This window comes from Haemaphysalis longicornis, unplaced genomic scaffold, assembly GCF_048455015.1.
Source record: "Haemaphysalis longicornis isolate Haplotype H1 unplaced genomic scaffold, Haemaphysalis longicornis Haplotype H1 scaffold_8, whole genome shotgun sequence".
Lineage (NCBI taxonomy): Eukaryota > Metazoa > Arthropoda > Arachnida > Ixodida > Ixodidae > Haemaphysalis > Haemaphysalis longicornis.
Genome location: NW_027526445.1, coordinates 133,134,717 through 133,156,197, shown reverse-complemented (window position 1 = coordinate 133,156,197; position 21,481 = coordinate 133,134,717). Strand labels below are relative to the sequence as shown.

Genomic DNA, 21,481 nt, shown 5'->3' with positions numbered 1-21,481 from the left:
CGAACAACTCTGACACATCTTGCTGACATAGATTGCGAAATGGTCAGAACTGTAGCCATTGATGACAAATGGGTGCATCATTGCAATTTTAGGCAGATTGTAACGCGAGGGTTGACTTCAGGTTGCAAAAATAAAACGTGTTATAATCGACTAAATACAGTAACATTCGTATTTGTATTTAACTATTTAAATTCAATTTAAGAAATGTATGATATTTGTTCACCTCCTCTATTGTTTTGATTGTTCAGCATACTTGATCATGACAGCATCATGTGACGTTTTGAGACTGCCTAGAGATGAATGAACTCATGTTGCTCATGGCAATTTTCTGAAGCAAAAACTAGGGAAATTTTGACGCATCAGTTTGGTAGGTGCCCTGACTATAGACCACAATTTTACAACCTTCTCAGGGTGGCGCCATTTGCCCGGGATTGGTGTGGAGCTGTGCAGGCATTTCTCGGGGGACAGCGGGAGCAGCCACGGCCCCAGCCGCATTGGACTGCGTATCGTGTGGCCGATTCGGACACCTAATCTGATTTGAAAATTGGTAAGTTCATATTCAACAGTTTGCAACCCACAGATTACAGTGCAGTAGAAAGTGGGTTAAAGGCGAGTGAAAGCTAGTTGCATGCGAGGATTGCGTATGCTGTACACAGGCTGCAAATGGACCATGCTTTGCGTGGTTCTCACCGAAATCGCGGTTTGTGGAGCTATATTTCTCTGTGCCACACTTTTTCCAGTCAATTGCTGCACCCGTCTCCTATACCCTACGAATTAGCTGTGCGTCTCACCGTCCCCGCAGAGCTGAGCTGTAGCATTAGAAAAGGGTTGATTTTTGTTTGTTTCTCGTCTATAAAATGAGCACTGCTAACCTGTAGCGAACAGAAATTAGCGATAGATAATGGGATTGGAATCAATAACTGGGCTCTAAAAACAGCATACGACAGCGCGTATTGTTGCAAAGGTGCTACATTCAAATATGTTCAATTTGGCGTGATAATCTATTTGCGGAAGCACTCAGGGACCCCCAAAATCTTAGTTATGGTTTTTAATGCATAACGATCTTGTGTTTGTTATTTTTTTATGTACTCAACAACTGTGCAGTGACGCTCAAACAAGCAGCCTTCGCACATTTTCACCCAAGGCATGCCGACCTGCATGCTGGAGGAAAAAAAAAGTCTGAAAAATGTGGGTACAGCTGTTATATTCAAGAGGACTGCCATGACAAAATATACCACTCAGAGGCCAGGAATCTGATAAGACAACATGCAACACGGGGCATTTGCAGCCTGTGCACAGCATGGGCAAACCCGCCGTGCAGTTAGTTCTCGCTCACCATGAGTGCGCTCTCTAGTGCACTGTTAAACTGTAGGGTGCTGACTCGTTGAATAAAATTGTACTTGCCAAAACCTTGGTGCTGAGACAAATCGTCTGGAATGCAATTGAGTAAGCACTGTTTGATGGTAATGGCACTATCTAAGCTCATCGGTGCTTTATTTTTAGAAAGTTCATAGCATTATCGAAAACCGTGAAAGATGCAGCTTCTCGCACAAGTTCACGATGTGTGCTCTTAAATCGAGTCTGCGCTTAAAAACTTCCTTACTTGGGGGCAGCTGGATGAAACATAAATTATAATCATACAAAGAACTAAATATTGCCAATGTAAATTCAACAGAAATTCGTCTTTATTGTCTCCTAAGCAGCATTTATTTATGCTTCCTCAGAAACTTCACTGCAGCAACCAAGCACAAGTTCAGAAGTTCTTGTACTGTATAGACAAGGCTTGCTCAGTTTTTTTAGTATCCTGTGCAAGTTTCTAACCTCTGTTGTTGGCTAGAAGCTTACTGTGTTAATAACCGTGGAAAAGAACAAGCTGACAATGTTCCTGTCAGTGCTGCGGCAGTAGCTCAAGAGGCAGCGGCTTTTTTGCCATTCACTATGCCAATGTGGAAAAAGCCATGTGTGCATTTCTCCTGGCAGGTCCCTGGAGACAGGGGTGCCTGAAGTAATGAATCAGTGCTGAGTTTGATAACGTTAAGCAATTATCACAATGCATTCCTCAATCAAGAGCTTCTAAGATGTCGAGGTAGGTATCGGTTTGTAAAGGTCCAGTTAAGATAGTAGGAAATTGTAGTGCATTTTCTTGCACGAAACGAAAAAAGTATTTTTAGATGTGATGACATTTCTCAGAAGATTTTGCTCTAGGAGCTTGTAGGCATTTTGCTTGCACACGGTGGTGCGTGCATGTTTCCCAGCTTTGGGCTAGTGCATGGGCCGCCGCTATCCTGTGAGCACCGCAGCAAAGACATAAATATTGCCGTTTTTTTTTTTTTTTTTCCTATTGCGAACACAGTACACTGCTAACCTTTAAATGAAGGTTGCAAAGCTTCCTTAGAAAGCTAATATAAAAAAAGAAACATTCAAGGAAGCCGTTTCTGCAGTACAAATAAACCGCTGTTTTGAAAGCAGTAAAGATGAGGCTGAGTGAAACACTGCGGCAAATAGTTTGTTCTTCGCAAAACAGTATTTCTGGTAGAGAAGTTCAGAATGCAGCCTGGCTGTAATTTTAGATAAGTCGTAGTTATTAAGAAAGAAGCCGTGGCTTTCTACAGTGCTGTGAACCTCTTATAAATAAGTCGTCAGTGAGCTTGGAAAGTGCTGTACGGCTAAACAGTGAGAAGTCAAATGCATTCACGCATTTTTTTTTTTTTTTTTTGCAGGAAATAGTTTTTCTACCTTTAGTTGTAAGACAACCGCTGGTGGCTTTAGTGAGCAACTACTGATGCCCCCTCCTCACCCCCCCCCCCCCCTACACACACATATGCACCTTTTTTTGGCATCTTTCTTTGTCAACTACGACTGCACGCTGCAATTTCTGTGGCTGCCAAGCTTGTGCGAGCGTACTGAGTTTGTCCCCTGCCATTTCCGTGGCCTCAACAATATTGGGGCAGCAGAGTTTTACAATCTAGGCAACTGACCATTCATAGCCGTAGTGCAAAAAATTGGGCCTGTTTGTTTCTTATTGCGTGTGCTTTTTTTTTTTTTTTGAGGTTCAACACTGCGAGGACACCTATGCGCAGAATTTTGCGGCGTGTGCTTCTTCCAATATCCTTGCTTTATTACACAAGACTAAAGAGGAAATGCGGTACTATGTCGTAATTGAGACAACTGAAATAAAGCCAACGGTTTGTAGGCTGTAAAAAGTGCAATAATATAAGTACGAGGTCCAGGTTTTGTATTTTCATGATAGAAGCATTCCTTTCCCGTCATTCGCACAAACATTTTTACTCAGTGGCTGCTATGAGGCTTTTTGATCTTAGTGATTATTCGAATAAATGCTAATGTACTGCAGCGTGGCTGAGATGCACTGCTTTAATTTAAAGTTACAGGTGGGGAAATGTAGTATGATGCTTAATAATGACAGAACTGTATCAATAAGTGTTCTCAAAATACACATTTCATGGGCTTTGTTTTTCCAAATGAGAGATTGAAATGGCCTATTTTAACACACACTTCAGTTTGTTATGTTATGAGTAAAACTCGCCTGCTAGTTTCCCACAGTCGACTGGGACCCTTATACCCTAGTTACACGGGCACAGTTACCCCGCTAACCATGGTTAACGCAAACTGAGCTTGGCCACCTCAGTTCGGTTACGCTAACCGCAGTTGCTGCTGCCGCAGTGTTCAGTTTGCACACAAGTGGCGGTGCATCAGCGTAGGCGAAAAAAATCACCTGGCGTTCGCAGAAGACGAAGGCCTGAAATAGCGGGAGCCCTCGAAGCTGCCCCCAAGAGGAGCTTGTGCTCTTTGCATCGCTCTCGCAGTCAGCACGACCGCGCATGAGCAGCAGCTCGTTTCCCGGTCCACCCGATCAACTATGAGAAAAGCCTAAATTTGTAAATTCTGCTGATCGTTTGCCAAAAAAAATAGACAAAGCAGGCAATCATGAAGCGTTTTCAGCACTCGGAAACGATCCATGCGCACGTCGGCCGTTCCTGCAAACATGCCGGCGCGTCTGTCCGCACGGCACTGAAAGCGGCTCGAACCAGCCCAGACCACAGTAGCAACAGCTTGTCGCCCCTCTTCGAAATCAATCGCGGAAAAGAAGTTCCACATGCGACAAAGTGGATATTATAAAGGTTAAAAATTGTGCTATGTATTGTAATTTGCAGTTGTAGAGATAGCGCCGGTCAAATATCTACCACGATCCTAAGTTCCCAACACCAAACCGACCCGAGAACAAGCCGCTCGCGAGCTGCTGGGGAAGCCCCTTTTTCGGCGTGCGCGAGTGCGTCGCGTTTGGGTCTGAAGCAACTGTCTAACGATATTTTTTGTCTACACTGCTTCGCCTTTGGTTTTTATCGTGAGGTTAAAAGTTTGTTACTTTATTTTTGTTACGCTCACAACCAAGTGACCGCTGTCGACACACTTGGAATTTCGCATGTAACAGCCAAAACCGCAGTTTGCGATAACCGCAGTTAAAATTTAGTAACCACCGTTAAACGTAACTACAGTTACTTCCGCCATGTAACTAGGGTATTAATCTTAATTAAGGTATGGTGTGGGGACAACCAAAATATTTGAATATTAACTGTTTCGGGACCGCCGGAAAAAGTGATGAAAAAGGGAGGTCGCGGTACAAATTTTTTATTACATAAAGCAAAGGCACCATCCTGCCTTAGCATATACCAAAATGCAGCTAATTATATGCTCTTTGACATACAATACCAAGTTTTACTTCAACACTGGCGATAGAACCATGAAAAAATCTGAAAGTAAGAACTTCGTAAAAAAACTACAGAGAAAGATAGAAAAAAGCGTAAATATAAAATATTAAAACATAATAAAATTATTTCAGGATATACAAAATCTAACACAATGCTTTGTTTCTTCATCGCAAAAGTTTGATGCGGCTAGGTGTAACTGGTTTTTTGTTTTGTGTGTGATCTTTTTGGCACTAAGGCCATGGCTCGTCGTCGCCCAGGTACACGCCGGGCTCTCGTCCCGGCGAAAACTTCATCCGTTTCTGCACTGGTGGCCGGAGATCACCACCATAGGTAGTTAACACCCTAGCGAACAAATATAAACCAGCCAGAACATATTTCGAGCACACATATTTACTCCAGAGCCAATTGAAACCGAAACCAACACCCACCTTTGAGCGCGATTTGATGTTCAGGCTGATCGACACCCGAATCCTCACTCGAGCTGAAATCCAATCTCTAAAGCCACATTCCGACTCTTCACTGCCTCTCTCATCGTTCAAATCCACAGTAGAAGGCGAAGATGTGCGAGACGAGGCGAGGCGGATTTCTTATCGCGCTCGCGCGAGTATGACTCCATGTTTGTTTACATTTGAAACTACTGCCCGTCAGAATAAAATATCTGACGCGTTGCCGCCTGGCGATAAAAAACGAAACTTCACAAAAGAGAAAACTCCAGTTTTCAAACTATCTCCTAGATGTCGCTAGGTGTTCCATCGAGCGAAAATGTGTATTCTGCAGGCTCGCGAAACCATCGATCATATGTGATCGAAGGCCTATGGAGCGGTCCCGAAAGAGTTAAAACAGTTGTGTTGACTTTTTGCCAGAACTTCTAGGGCTCCATGTCAAAATTAACAATATTTTCTAATGATAACATGAAGGACAAACAGCTGCAATGCAGTTGCATAAGGAGAGCAGCATAAAATGAAAGAAAGCTGTTTTGCAAATGGTAGGATGTTGCACCATTCTTTGGATGGCTCTTCAACTGCATGGCAGCTTTTAAAGTTGAAAGAAAAATCATGTAAATCATGCCTGGCATTCCCTTGGAACTCCCTGAGGGTTCAGGTGAGCTTCAGTTGCCTGCTTCTACTCAGAGTCAGCACCTAAAGCAAGAACGAACACCATGGCTATATCATTTAGCACTTAAAACACTGATAAGCTCCGCAAGGTTGTTTGATCAGCGATTCCAAAGATTTGGTTTCATCACAATGGTGTGGAATCTAGTTTGCTGACTGCCCATTTTTTTGCTGCTGCCTTCCAGTGTGTCACAGGGCCCTTGCCACATTATAGTGTGGAGAATAGTGAAAACTTCAATCTGACCCTTAAAGGAGTGCTGGCACAAAATTTCAAAGCACAGATGACTACATAAAAAGCTTTCTTTTTAAATAGAGATACCCCTCAGGAAGGTTAACCTTTAAGTGTTCGGAAGAACATATTTTAAGTCAATTTTAATATGTGCATGCTCGAAAAAGTTAAGGGTGGATTTCCTTTCGACATCGACATCAGTGTGATGCCATGTGTGCCTCTCCCCAAACTGCCTATGTCAGGGCTCCCATGCAAATCCAAGGTGGCCTACTCTGCCTGATCCTTCTGAGAAAACGCGGATCCTTCAGTGATGGCGCCAGTGTTTTCTATTGAACACAATTGCCGAGAGACATGAGCTACAGCCCAGTCTTTAAAAAAATGTCCAAAACAGGCAGCACAAACGACAAAGAAATAAGTAGAAACAACAGCACTTGTGTTTTTCCTCATTTCTTTGTCTCATGTATCTCGCCCATTTTGCAGTCTCGTCTTTTTCAACTTAGAATCAACTTGGCCTAGCCTCAACCCTAGCAAGTCTTCATGGGCCCTTCATTGAAATTACGAAGGGTTTAATGGGTTTGTATGCTTGCGTGATGCATACAAAGGAGAGATCTTACTTATTTTCATTCACTTCGAATTGAACAAGCAGTGACAGGTTAAAAATTTGCAACTTTTGCTGAATAGCAGGGGTCAGCAAGCTTTTCAGGCGGAGAGCCGGGTTTAATGCAATGGACACGGAGGGGGCCGGAGGGCACATTGGTTGGAAGGGGAAGGGGGGCTTTGCAGGCAAATAAATTTTGGGGAGGAAATTGAAAGCAGTGTACAAAACTAGAATAGCAATCCTTATCATGTTTATTTCCAACACGAATGTCACGAGCTTTCATGCCAGTTGAGGTCAAAACTGCCATGTCGGCCTTCAGGTAGAAAGTGGCAGAGGAGAAGGGGTCTACCATTGTGCCGGGGGCCACATAATACTGCCCCATGGGCTGCGGGTTGCCAACCCCTGATTTATAGCATTTTCGTATATCGTCTGAACATGAAGCACAGGACAACCTAAGGTTGTCAGTTCTAGATGCCTTCATTTGTGACAGGGATGGGTGGCATCTATGGAAACTTTCTGGGTGCTGCGAACAACTCAAGGCAGGTTTTCGTGGGAAGATTGGCAAGCATGCTCTCATTACGTTGCAACACTTGTGAGAGGGAACCCCTGTGTCAGAGGACCTGTTTACAGTCTAGTTTCCTGGTGCTAACAAATTCCAAAATTTTTTGGCTGCTGCAAAGATCTTAAGAAAGAATTGTTTTTACAATTTAACAGTTTGTGACCCTGCTCAAGCAATCAAAATGCTTGCCCGGTTTTCTATTCGTTTTGATTGCTTGTCCGTTTTTCATTTTCAAAGTACCGTATATTATGTGTGGTCTTGTTTTTTCTTGCAGTGCCTGGCATGAGCTCTTACTACTGATCCTGCCACAAACGCTGTGGATGAGAGTGGGTGAAATCTGTGCATCACTGCTGCTAATCTCACAAGGTTTGTGGGATTTCTGCATCTTAAAATCAAGGAAATTGACATGCAGTTTATTAGGCTTTAGACAATACCTGCTGTTAATAGTTACTGGTGGGTTCTTTAGCATAGTCATGAAGCACAGTGTGATTGCTTTGTGTTTTAGGTTATTTCATCCTTTCTTCCAAGCTTAGAAAGATGTGTTTGGCGAGTTGGTGCATCTTAACGATACTTGAACTTGGCGCGAAATATTGACAATCACAGAAAGTAGCTGGTGATAACAGGCAATGACTAGCAACTAACTTTTAGGCAGCGTAAGAACACATAATTGCAGGCCAAAGTTACGTGGCTCCACTTGCATGCAAAAAAAATTGTGATAAGGAAAATTCACAGCCTAATAAATACGCTCTTTCATATGGAGACCCGTTGAAATGTCACTGACACAATCGCATCCGTTCTTTCCTATGTGGTAAGCTTCCTGTATCTCCCTTTCTCATGTATCACTGCACCTGGACAATTTTCACTTGCTTTTTAAGAGCGTCATGCATGCGCTTGCAGAGCTATGGATGGGGTTATGCCCACTTGTGCAGTTCTCAACTGAGAGGTTATGTTCATGTTCACGCAATCGCACGTTCACACACCTTCCAGAGTGCCCAATGCAGACCTTTCCACATGAAAGAGGTATCTCATAAGCAATGTCCCTACACAGCAACTTGCGTAGGCATTAGTGGGCTTTTTCTCGCACCCTTGCCTATCAAAGGGACCCGTAGCACTTTCCCTCGACTACTCGGAATGTATTTTGGGGTAGTCTATTGTCCCAGCAATCACCTCCCACAAGAATCATGAAAATATGTTCGCTATGATGGAAGGTACGTGCGATGCAAGATGCACATAATCATTCCCTCAACTCATTGCGCAGGGTGCTCTTTAAACCTTTAATTAAAGCAACGCCCCAATTGCCTATATAAGACATTTTGCAGGAAAGTGGAATCTTTCTATCACTCATGATTAAAATTCAATCGCTAGTCCGTCAAATCTCATTTTGTCTGCTTCCTTTTTTTTGTGTGTGGGTTTGTCCCTCGTGAATTTCTCGAGCACATTTCTTTCAGGTACTTTTTGGCCACTACATCTGTTCTTGGTGTCGTGCAGAGATAGATGCGAAAAAATTGCCAAGATCCTTGTAGAAATAAAAAAGTTGTTTAATTTTAAATTTAAAAATACAAGCAAATAGAGCACTGCCCTCTTCTCGAAAACCGGAAATCTGCTGCTCACTTTCTCACTGACCCCGATGTCATATGGCGGGACAAATGAGGGCGGCAAAAAATACGTCCTGGAAGTTTTAAGCCCAGGGTGGCCTGACCTGGAAAGCTCCTTTCCGCGCTTCGTGACGCTGTCGTTCGGTGGTACTGTGCCGGAAAGTAGGAGAGGACAAGCAGCCACACGAGACTAGCAAAGTGACGTGCCTACTGCTGCGTCGATGGGTGTTGCTATGTCTCTTTGTCTGAACTCTGTACCATCTTTACCTCTCTTTAATTTAGTGTGAAGCCATGTTCAGCGCTGCCTTGCTATTGAGGTTTCATGTGAACGTCACTTGTGGGTTCAAAGAAAGGTTAAAGAAACAGCTGCATATTCTGGTAAAAAAAACCTTATAGAACGCTCGCAGCAAAAAAACAAAACGCGGGATTAGAACCACTGACTTGCAAACCAGTACTCCAGCTTCTTACCTCTCGACCATATACACAAGCTGTGAGGCTTGCAAAAATTAAGCAGTGTCTGTTTCTTGTCATGTTTGTGAAATTCTGGCAGTGAGAATGCTTGTGTCTCACGCACCAATCTTGCAGACAACCCCCATCTTGCTAATACTAGAAGCAATGTAGCTAGAGCTTCCATATTTACCTCATAACAAGCATCACCCGATCGCAATCTCTCCGACGCAAGCAAAGGTAGCGAAGTACAGAATGTGCCACACAGAATTATATCTGTCTCCAAGGGATAATAGCTTGCCAACAAAAACAGTTTGGTTCAATTTGTCTCAAGGCAGCCAATCACCGCTAGAGAAAAAAATGTTGCTGTTTTTCAGTGAACGAAACAGCATTTCCCAGTGCTAAAACATGTCCCCAGACATAGAGACGGACTGATAACCTGGAAGCTGCCGTCCACTTTTGCTATGCTCCCTGACCACGCCTCCTCTACCATCGATGCCAATATCTGCCGTGAATAGACATCAGCATACGGCGTGCGAATGAACGAGTTCGCGTGTATTTCGGCGACGCGCGCTGACGCCAGGCGATATCAACAGTGGTGCATCGTAACACGCCATGGAAAGGCACACGTGCTCGAAGCGGAGCCATAGTGCGGCTCTGTTACTGTCTCTATAGATTTTTGTATTCTTTGAGCCCACGGTTAAGCTTTTATGCTTACTTTAAAGAAAACAAGCAGTAAGGCAACATTTAGGCTCGTTTGGTCAAAATAATGGTATATACACACTTTCAAGCTGAGCCAACTGTAGGGCCACCGCTCTTTGTCGTCATATCCGGAGGCCTCAAGTGTGACGTTGCCAGTACTGCATGTGCTTGTATTTTTAAGACTAAAAAATAGAATAACTTCCTCATATCTGCGCCGCTTTGATCATTCTTTTTGCGCATGTAGAATTTTTTTCATAGAATGTGGACTTCAAAAACATTATGAACAAAATTGAGGCGTGGCTTTGCTATTGCAAACAGCAGTGACCAGTGGAGCTGAGGGGAAGCCTCAGAAAATGGTACACCTTCCTAGTCTACCTCGACAACGCCGTAGTATTTACCCGGAACTGCGACGAGCAACTTAAACATGAGCGCAGCCCGACAAAGCGCGTTCCGAGAGGGAAACTAATGTCCCGGGGTTTATCATCCCGGCGGACTCGCCATCGAAGTAGTCCGCTGCGGGAAACAAGGTGCAGACCCGCGAAAACGATCTGGAGGCGAGAAAAGGCGTGGCCTTGCTGTCGCAAACAGCCTCGCGAAAGTTATGCGCGGAATGCTGATGTCATTGCTAACGTCATACCATGTGCGCTCGGCAAGGTTAAACCTTTTGCACGAGGACCCTTGTACGTGCACCGGTCCTCGTCTCCACTCCTCCCTCCTCCCCCTCGCAAACTCGGCTGCCGGACTGTGTGCTGTAGCGCCCTGGTAACATCCCTCCGAGGAGCACAAGCTTGACAGCTCTGCTGTTAAAAAGAAAAGGCCAGAGCTCTGTGCCGTGCCATAACCAAAAGGCAGCAGAACTGATTGTGTTATCTACGACAACAAATTGTTTGCTTTCTCATGTGCTCACGTTAAAGGTATGCTTTTGCGTCATATGTTCAGCCTCGATGCATTCAACTTACAAGTGTATTTCAAATTTCCTTTCTCCTGTTAGGCCCAGTACTTCTGCCACATGGGTGGCTACGACTTCAAGGCGGGGCCCGCACGGTGTTGGGCATGGTGATTGGGCAGCCAGTGGCATTGTCCTGCAGCTGGGCAGGGTCCAAGGGGGTGAAAGAGGCCTTCTACGAGCTAGACAACATTGTCTCTTGTTCTTGGTAAGCTGCCCTGATTTTATTTTATGCACAAGGAATTCATTATAATATTTTCAGGGGCTACTTTATTTCAGGGTATTTGTTCGACCATTAGAGCTTATTTTTAATGTTCTTGTTTACAGGAATGAATACGGATACTGTTTGGTAATGCGTAATAAATATTGGCTCTCCGGAATAGTTGTACGTTGTGAAAACTAGAGGCATTGCATTAAGCAAGCTTGTAATACTTTTTTTTTCACCCGTCGCGGTGGCTTAGTGGCTAAGGCGTTGTGCTGCTGTGCTGAAGGTCACAGGTTCGATCCTAGCTGCGGCGGCCGTTTTTCTGACGGAGGCGAAAAACAAAGACGCCCGTGTGTTGAGATTTCGGCACATGTGAAAGATCCCCAGGTGGTCGAAATTAATCCGGAGCCCTCTGCTACGGCGCACCTCATAACCTGCGTAGTTTCGGCGTGTTAAACCTCATAATCAATCAATCAATTGAATTTTTTTTTCAGGAAGGCCATTGCTAAGCCTGTGGACATTTTTACAGTGCAGTATGTTACTTATTTGTCTGTTTTCAATTTTGTTTCAGTGTCAATACAGCCCAGGTACCCCAACGCAAACAAGGTCGCTGTGGCAGCTGTTATTAAGAAACGGCTATACTCCGCCGGTGACTGGGATGGCGGCCGCACGAAGCGGAAGACACTGGACAGTATGAACTGAGCAAAATAACGAACCGGAAGACACTGGACAGCATGAACTGAGCAAAATAAATTAAGTCAAAAAACCTAATCACCACAGACTTTGTAAATCACTACATTTGTCCCTGAAAGGGCAAACAGTGCTCTTTAAAAGGGCACAAATGCTTATGCATGCATTACGAATTTACAGCATGTCCCGTTTTTAGGAACCCATGTGCGCAATTCGAACTGAAAGCTGCTGGGGTTGGACAGCCGGGATGTAAATGGCAGAATGTCTACTATGGTTGAACAGCTAGTATATACCTAAAGTTGAACAGCCAGGCACCAGCCGCTCAGCAGGGAAGGCTGACTGGCCGTACTTCGGCAAAAGCTTATGGGCCATTGATTAGACACATTTCAACGGCCGACCATCGGCATAAGGTCAACAGCTGACCTCCTGAAAAAGTTTAACAGCCGGCCTCGGGCAATGGTTCATCAGCCAGCCTCCGGCAAAAGGTAATGGCTGATCTCCGGCAAAGCTGTACGGCCGGAGACCGTTGTGGACCCCTCTGCAGTGAATTGGTGAAAGGAGAGTGGCCATTGGGTGTACAGCAGTTAACTTTAAACACACGGCAGAGGCCCACCTTTGAGTGCGCGCTTTACACTTTGACTGGAGAAAGGCCGGGCAGAAATTACCTGGCTGAAGTTCTTCGGCTGATTTTAAGCCGTACAGGCTTGTGCTGCTTGGGTAGGGAGAAACATTCCGGAATCGATTCCTTTTTGGAAGAAATTACTCAGAACACATTCTTATTGATGACAGGTGTGTTCACTAGCACGTAATAACACGCACGCAGATTTATGAATGCTCCCCTTAAATAAGGAATCGGTGCGTAGCAGATGTGGAGATACAGCGCGTTTAAATAGCTTCGCCAACCGTATTCGCCCGACAAGGGCGCGCCACTACGCTTCGAATACGATACACCCGTGAAAGCACCCAGCGCCTTCTACCGGTTCGCTTTCAGCACTAGCGACATTCTTTGACCAACTTCTAATCAGAACCCTCCGCTCGCGCTATGTGGCTAAGAGGTAGAGTCTCAAGCTTCCCTTGTAACAGCCTTGGTTCGGGCCCCCGTATATAGTCGTACGTATTTCTTCTTAAGAATACTCATTCCAATGTAAAAGTGTTTTAAATCTGTATTAGTACCAATTTTTGTCGTCCTCAGTTCTCCACCCGGAGATGAAGAAGCGCACCTGCAACGCGTTCGAGAGGACCCCTCAGTGCCTGAGAAAGTTATTGAATACGCACTAACCAGTGGTCTCAACAAGTTCGTGTAATAACCTGGACCCATACCTACAAAAAATCGTCGCACCTATCTCTTCACGAGTTTTGCGAACTATATGTTCACGGACTTTACAATGCTATCCACCATTTAAGGTGATTGAACCTCGAACATTGTTCTTTTTTTTTCGATTATTCCCTCCCTTCCTTCATGTCCCTTTCCTTCCCCAACAGGGCATTCATGCCCCCTCTTATAACAAAGGCAGTCCTCCTCCTCGTACATAACGCAAACTCTGAATGTTTTAGAATGCTAGATTGCTTGATAGATTGCTAGATAGAATGTCTTGCGCCGTGCAGGAAGAGCCGCTTCTGGAGTGTTGCCGTAATCACCAGATCACTGTTTCCTCAAGTCACATGAGGAGAGAATGGGGAGGAGGGACGTATTGTCGCGTAGATATATCAGGGCAATCTCCTTCGTGGGTATGCGCGAAAGGAAATGTCAGAATCGTGCAATCTCCCTGTCCGTGCCACGTGCGTGCGGTAGGCAGCCCTTCAGTCTTTTGGACTGAAGAAGACGACGGTAACACAACCGCATCCTCAGTTCGTCAGTCATTTTCGCTGAGCCCCACCGTTCAAGAACCCCTGCTGCCTGTTCTTTCCAGCTGCGCGCCACGCCTAATAAATAGGTGCATCGCAAACCTGCTGTTTACGACTGCGTCTACCAGGACGTAACAATATTCTTTGTCAGCATCCACGATTATCACGAAAGATTGCGGTGAACCAGCCCCGATTCATCGAAGCTAACGCCGTTAAATCACCGGCTATCAGCGTGCAATATCCGAAATTAAATCTGGCACTTACAAGTGACACTACTTGAAATATTCAAGCACAAAAGTCCCCTTTTTCATAGGACAAGCAGACAGGTGTGGCTTTCTAGACTAGAACTGGACAACTCAGCCATTCGGTGAAAGCACGAGCGATCGTAGAACTCCACTTGACTCGGTTTTCACCTTGCCGTTCACCGTTCACAGCTCGCGTGCAAATGGTGGATGGTATGTTGTCGTTGTCACTAGAATATTTATTTATCATTGCGGTCGTGCACAACGTGTTTGAATCTGCGTTGCTAGGACCGGCGAGGTATAATTTTCAGGCTTGATTGATTGTAGGGTTTAACGCACCGACGCAACGCAGGTGATGAGGCGCGCCGTAGTGGAGGGCTGCGGATTAATTTTGACCACCTGGTGATCTCTAACGTGCGCCGAAATCTCGTACACACGGGCGTTTTTTGCTTTTCACCTCCACCAAAAAGCGGCCGCCGCGGCCGGGAATCGAACCCGTGACCTCGTGCTCAGCAGCGCAACGCCATAGCCACTGAGCCATCGTGGCGGGTATAATTTTCAGGCTTGTTTTCTTTTTCTTGCTAGGGCAACAATTGAGAGAATATTTCAGATAGGCGTCATTTCGTTCATTACAATGAAGGCTAGAAAAGGGTTTATTAACAAGTGCTCGAGCAATTAAGTTCTTTGGTAGCCGCCTTGTCAGAAAAAACAAACCACACGCGGAGAAAAGGAAGCAAGAAAGGATGTTTCTGGACTGTACCTGCTTTTAATACGGGATAACTAAATACTCTTTGTGTGATGCGCAGTGCCGCTGGAACAATTATCTTAAAGCGACACTCAACAATAAGCGTTTCATCAGTCTTGTCTTGCAGCCTGCGTACTACGAATTTGTCCGATTAGTGCATACGAGCGAACCGTGTGAATTGTAAAGCATAGGTACGGAGCTCTGAAGAGCATGTAAGTCAAGTTCAAATAAAGGTTTTACGCGCCAAAGCTAAACTTCGGCAAAAAAATTTCACCATCTTCGCGTAGGGAACCCTGAGTTGTATGCGAAGCAGCCATGGGGTCGACTCAAGTTCCCATTAGTTTTCAGTTCGATCGCGGCGTTGCGGGACGAGAATAAGGGGAGCTGAACGCGCGCGCGCGTCATATATACCGCGGAGCTACAGTGGCGCCCCCAGCGGAGTATGCAGCGGCTACTGTCACGTCTGTAACCCTAAGCTGCTTCGCATTATCGCGCGCGGACCCTCAGGTGTTGCCAATAGTTGCGCAATCCCGGAGAGGAGAGATGCTTCGGAGAGGAGAGGAGGAATGCTTCGCATACTACTCAGGGTTCCCCTACGGGAAGATGACGACGGTGGTTGAACGCGAAGCTATCTCGTGATTGATTCTTTGGTTGGCCAATCCCTAGGGGCATCCTGCCACAATCATCATCAGCGGCGCCTGGCCAGGCATGTGCAGTGGCGGTGTGGACGCCGCACAACGGCGCCCACACAACGGCAGGGGGAACAGGCTCGACCATAAGGTGCTTCGCATCTAAAACAGCCTTTTCCCTAGGACTGTTACAGAATGGGATTCTTTACCTGTTGATGTTTTAAAAAGCAAAAAAAAAAAATTGCAGAAGCATTACAGTGTCATGTCTGCCCTCATTAACGTGTTCTGTCCTGTCGGTCTTGTAAGATATGTGCATAAGATGCAGGGTGCCATGAATTGTTTCTGAAATATTCATTGCCTGTGTTCTTTTTCGTACTCGTCTCATTCCTGCGTTTTGTATAGCCCCTCCTGCTTGTTTCAACGTTTTGCACTGGAGTATCTGTAAATAAATAAATAAAAAATAAATGAATGAATAATGCAACGACGCATCATTGGATCTACGAGGTACACCGGAAGCATGTATGTGCATTGTTTTTTTTTTTCTGTTGTGCGCTTCCGTAAGAACAAAATGGCGGCGCCACCACGCAAGGCGAACGAAACATGATTTGCACATGTCAAGTCGTATTATTATTATTGAATTTCACCACTCCTCTCTGTAACGGCTAGCCTTGAGAGTAAATACCTAAATAAATAAATTTTATTAGAGTGCTCAGTTTCCGGTGTCTTCCCCCATCATGCCCCGCCAACACCCCGCCGAGAGATTCAAACGAATTCTACTGTCTCCTTCGCGGATCTCCCGACCGTGTCATTCTACCTTTCGAAACATCTATTTTTCTCAGTATTGAATTAACAATTAAACGAGAAGGAACATGTTCCCTACTTCCAGTTTCGTGCGTCGACATCCCGAGGGAGTCGTATACGCTTCGTAAGAGCGGATACCTTTATAAGCTCCAGGGACGCAGCAACTTCCTTCATGCCTCTCGGACGTCTTGACGTGTACAGCCCTCTCTTGGGAAGAGGCTCGATCGAGGATAAAGCGGAAGCAGGCCGCGAAATAAGGTTGTCTCAAACCGCGTCCCAAGGGACGTCGCCTTCGTGTGCGGTGTTCAAAGCTGCTTTACGAGCTCGAGGAAAACAGCCGAAGGGACAATATCAAGGTAAGCCTAGAATAAAAAAACAAAAACAAACAAGCAAAAAAGATTGACCCGGTAAAGGGATTGCGAGTGAGAGTGCACCGGCCAACCAAAACAAATAAACGGAAACGTGGTATTTGTTTCCGCCGAGAACACCTGAGTGCGGCTTAGAGGTCGAGAACCGAGCAGGAGGCCTCTTTGGAGGGAGCAGTGCCTGTATTGTCTCGCTTGCGTTTTTAACGTGAAACGCTTTTAGGCGACTCTCTCGGCGTTTCGTAGCGGCGGTGCGTGTGTGCATTTTGCAGCAGGTGCTCAGGTTTCGTCGCGGCGGGCGACGCCTGTGCGTGCTAGCGTGCGGGAAGCAGCTGAAACGCATGGGAATAAAACGATAACACCAGTGGAGACTAAACGGATAGTGGAGATGGCCGACGTTACGTTGTGGAACCTTCTGAAGCACTCTGGAAGGTCTGTTCGAATATTCGATTCTGGTTGGTTGAGAACCGGGGAAGAGGTAAAAGGAAAGTGGAGAGGAGGTCAGTCCTGCTCGGCTATATAAATCCCGCCCTAGGTGAAATAACAGGCACTGCGGCGCAGCAATATGCAGCAACAGGCAACCTTAAGGTTCAGGTCACACTTGCTCAGTGATTCGGGTCATTAAATGTTTTAAAGAAGCAAGTGATAGACTTGAGTGACCTGTCGGAAGAACGCTTAACGTTCCCAGATGCGCCGCGAAGAGCAACCCGTCATCTCGTGCAGCCTTTCTCTGCTATTAGAGCGACAGCTCTATGAGGCTAAATCTTTCAAGGCCATTCGCCGTATCGCAAGTGACGTTCAGCGCCCGGCATCCAAGCTGCGCCTTTCTTTCTTATCACTTCCCTCGCCTGGTGCCAAAGCTCTCTGGTATCACGTGACAAGGTGAGGGTGAAACGGCTGCTTCGGCTGCGCTTGGTCCCTCAATCTCGCAATGAATATGGCGCGCCGGCTGGGCTGTCTGTTGGTGCTTTTCAGCGTAATCAAAAGTATGAATCCAATTATCTAGTGGGTACGGCTAGAAGGCAGGCAGCGAAATCTCAAGAAAACGCAAGCTTTCTCAAAACGCTGCGTGCGTAGTCTTTTCTCCCGCTCGGAATAACAAGGTTTCAAAATGTTCAACATGCGCGATTTCTTATTCGCTTGCTGGCCTCCTGCTTCACTCACTCACTCACTCACTCACTCACTCACTCACTCACTCACTCACTCACTCACTCACTCACTCACTCACTCACTCACTCACTCACTCACTCACTCACTCACTCACTCACTCATTACGTACGAGTTACTTGAGTGCAATTAATTTCTCTGAAAATCCTTGCGGATTTTGGCCTTTCTCCGTATAAAGGCCAAAATTTTCACTCATTTGCTGATAGAGCATGCGACCCTTACTCTGTACTTAGGTCTCACCTCTCTTGTCTTAAAAACCTGTCTAGGTCGCATGTTATAAATCATATTTCGTTGACCGTATGGCCGGCTATGACGTATTGACAGCCAGCCAATACAATTTACTCTCTCGATCGAAAAGCAAAAACGCCCGTGTGTGCGAGATTTCGGCGCACGTTAAGTATCCCCAGGTGGTCAAAATTAATCCGGAGCCCTCCACTACGGCGCGCCTCATCGCCTGCTTTGCGTCGGCGCGTTAAATCCCACAATCAATCAATCAATTTACTCTCTCGAGCTGAAATCCGCAGCACACAACATAACATTGCGACTACAAGAACGTAATTCCCTCAACAGTATAAAAATGCACAGAAAATATTCTGATTAGAGAAAAGCCGAGTCTTGAGAGTGATGTTCTGGGCGGCCAAGAATGTCGACCTAGTACCGCTGTCAACAAGCAATAATTAGCAAGCAAACGATTTTACAAAAGCGACGCTGTATTATGTACATGAACTGCTAACGAGTTTTCACCCGTTCTTTTCCATTGACACTCCCTGTGTCTTCTGAATTACCCGTGCCACACGTACACGAAAAATGACATTAGGTGTTTAAGGCCTTAGGATACCGAAGGACATTATTTTTGGCGGGCTGTGCTACACGCGAAAGCGCAAAGACCTTAAATTTGTTAGGCGTGATGGTGATAATGACAAAAAGAGAAATGCACTGACGCATTAGAAGTTTTCGACGGAGAGAAAAACGTCTCACAAGGGCTGAAAATGTTTGTTGTGAAAGAAAACGTTATGAGAAATTGTGTTTTCTAAAAAATAGGGCCAACCATTTCTAAAAGTGACTTCATCAGCTGGCGTTACCTGCCAGCGGTAGCCAAATCAGAACTGTTCAAAACGGCAAGTAACACCATGTTTTTCCTTTTTCCGCTGATTTAGTGAACTTCGTCTACTTCCGAACTTCGCCACCAAGAGTGCACATAAAATCGTCTTATTTCGAAGTTCAGCTGCGTTTCCGCGTCAACACTCTGGCGCTGACTTTCATTGGTTTCATTGGCTGCTCATTGCGTTCGAGAAAAGGCAGATTTAAAGGAGCCATGAAGAGAAAACACAAGTTTGGTTAATTCAGAAGATTGCCTCTTTGGAATCATACCAACAGCAGTTTTAGCGTAAACTTCGCTCAAATAAGCTACATCATAAGGAAAAAAGGAAATGGCCATGCGACCCACTAGCTCATTATCCGCAACAGAACCTATGATATCATACCAGCCAGCTCTGCGATTTGCAGAGGGCGGCAAACGCAAATGCAAATTAGGCACAGCTTATAAGCTTGCCGAACGAGCTATTTGCGCTTTTAACTTAGGGCACATTCTATTTAACGCCATAAGAATGGTGGAACAAACAGTGGAAGTTACAAAAGCACATGTAAACAGGAGTACCGATGCGTACTAGTGCCGGTACTGCGCGCACTATGCTTGGTTTAGCTTCCCAGGACTGCGGGGCTTTGGGGTTGTCTCAGACGATAATGGCCGATTGACGCAAGCAACGGTGTCTTACATGGCCATATTTGTGAAGCGAGCACTATGTTTTACGGAAAGATTCTTTTCTCCCTGAACAAAAACAAGCCAGGTTTAAATACGGTCGAAAACAAACCAAAGGCAGAAAACGGCTTGTCGCGGTACGGTGGCGCCATCTAGGTTCACTAACGGTAAACAAGGAAGTACGCGCCCGCCGCTGCTCCAGTCCGGCCATGTTCCAATCGGCAGCAGAGCGGTCGGTTCCTGTGATGTCAGTGCAGACCACTAAAAATGCACGATTTAGCGGGAAAATCAAAATTTTAACTGAAATTAAATTATTTCTCGGTGAATAAAGCATCGTTTGCATTCGGAAAAGCACTGGGGGAACTACAAAACACGAAATATTTCGCATAACATAAATTTTTATTTTGTCTTCATGGCTCCATTAAGGCGTTCGTGAAGACGAATGCGTTGGACGGAACTGCTCAAACCAAAAATGTCATTAAAGTGAATGAATGACTTTACATTTTTGCTTGTATTCGCGAATTAATAGCACTAAAACGTAAGGCATTAAGCACTTAATGTCATTTTTCGTGTACGTGTGGCACGGGTATTAGAGACGCTGAAGCGTTCACATCGAACGCGCAGCTGAACGCCCCAAAACAGCTTATCTTCTTAGCAACGCTGAGCAAACCACATTGTCGCCTGTCGTCCCTTCTTGCCTGAGACACTGTTGATCTTTTCCGTCTAATAGCCGCACGCAATGTTCCAGTCTCGGAGAAGTTCACAGGCCCACAGAAATCGGCGTGATTAACCTGGCTGCTGCATGGGCACCCAGCGGACAGTGGCGCATACCAAGTGGGGGCCGTTGTCTTGGACGTCCGCCAATCGCCCGCGAAGGCCGACCGAACGAGACGCGTGATCGCTCTTCTCTGACGTTCCGAAACAGCGGTTGTGTCACGTCCCGAGTGAAAGATGAAATGCGAGAGCGACACTTGTCCTAGTATTCTTTTTTCTACGTCGCTCGTCTTTCAACCAATGCTACACACGCAAGACGAGGCCTGTCGCGAATAAAGGGCGCTCGACGTATCTGCAACCGTCATTGTACTGGCGAACGAGACGAAGTGATAGATTTGAATGGATGCACAGCTTTTATGGTTAATGCCTGTGTTGCAAGCGCAAGTGCGCGTACGGTTTATGCGCAGATTCGTTATTTCTGAAGACTGCGCAGCTTCTTTGCCCTATGAGCTGTCACCCATGTGCTATCGCCGGTTTGGTTGTTGCAGTCGACGGGATGTTCAAGTGCTCATGCGCTGCACATTCCAGAACATACCAAAGCGTCATCTATGTTTGAAGAATGAAAGGTCTGTACTGTCTGGGGCGTTCGGCTGCTATGAGCGAGCGGACGGGATCTGTTCCGGTTCGCGCGCAGGCAGTTCATACCCTGCACGACCCGCCGTCGTGGCTCAGTGGCTAAGGCGTTGCGCTGCTGAGCACGAGGTCGCGGGTTCGATTCCCGGCCGCGGCGGCCGCTTTTCTGATGGAGGCGAAAAGCGAAAACTCCCGTGTGTTCGAGATTTCGGCACACCGCAAAGATCCCCAGGTGGTCAAAATTAATCCGGAGCCCTCCACTACGGTGCGCCTCATCGCCTGTTCAACGCGTCGCTTTAAAGCGAATCAATCAATCAATAAATCAATCAATCAATCAATCAACAATCAATCAATCAATTCATCTATCAATCAATCAGCTATCAACAAATAAATAAATCAACTATTATTATTTGATAAATCAATCGATCGACCGATCAATCAATCAATGAATCCATCAATGCCCAGGCTATGACCGGGGCTATTCAATCAGTGCTAAATAAATCAAGTGATAAAGTAAATCACAATGTCGTGTTTCTGCGATCTGAGATAAATTGGCACAGTCTATCGGTGGACTGACTTCCGATCTTAGTGTATCACCCGTAAGCGTAACATAGCAGGAAAATATGGAAATTTTGTCAGCATTGGAATGAGGGGTAGGGATGCAGCGCTGAGAAAAGAATATTACAAGAACAAAGAACAATACAAGAGCAGGTGGTGAAGGCTGTTTTTCCTTGCCAAGCGTGACAATTTATTGATTGCAATTTCCCAGTT

General features: G+C 45.7%; 1 protein-coding gene and 1 long non-coding RNA gene across 3 annotated transcripts in view; both read left to right on the top strand.

Moving 5' to 3' along the window:
* Machr-a (muscarinic Acetylcholine Receptor, A-type) overlaps positions 1-21,481 on the top strand; it is a 472,231-nt gene that overhangs the window by 155,811 nt on the left and 294,939 nt on the right. The gene's annotated exons all lie outside the window — the stretch shown is intronic.
* LOC144150180 (uncharacterized) lies at positions 410-11,891 on the top strand. Of its 2 annotated transcripts, XR_013318447.1 has the most exons (4): positions 410-547; positions 7,500-7,591; positions 10,961-11,123; positions 11,692-11,891. It is a non-coding gene; the product is annotated as an uncharacterized LOC144150180 (long non-coding RNA). The 2 variants fall into 2 exon arrangements; XR_013318446.1 differs by lacking the exon at positions 11,692-11,891 and having other exon boundaries at positions 10,961-11,683.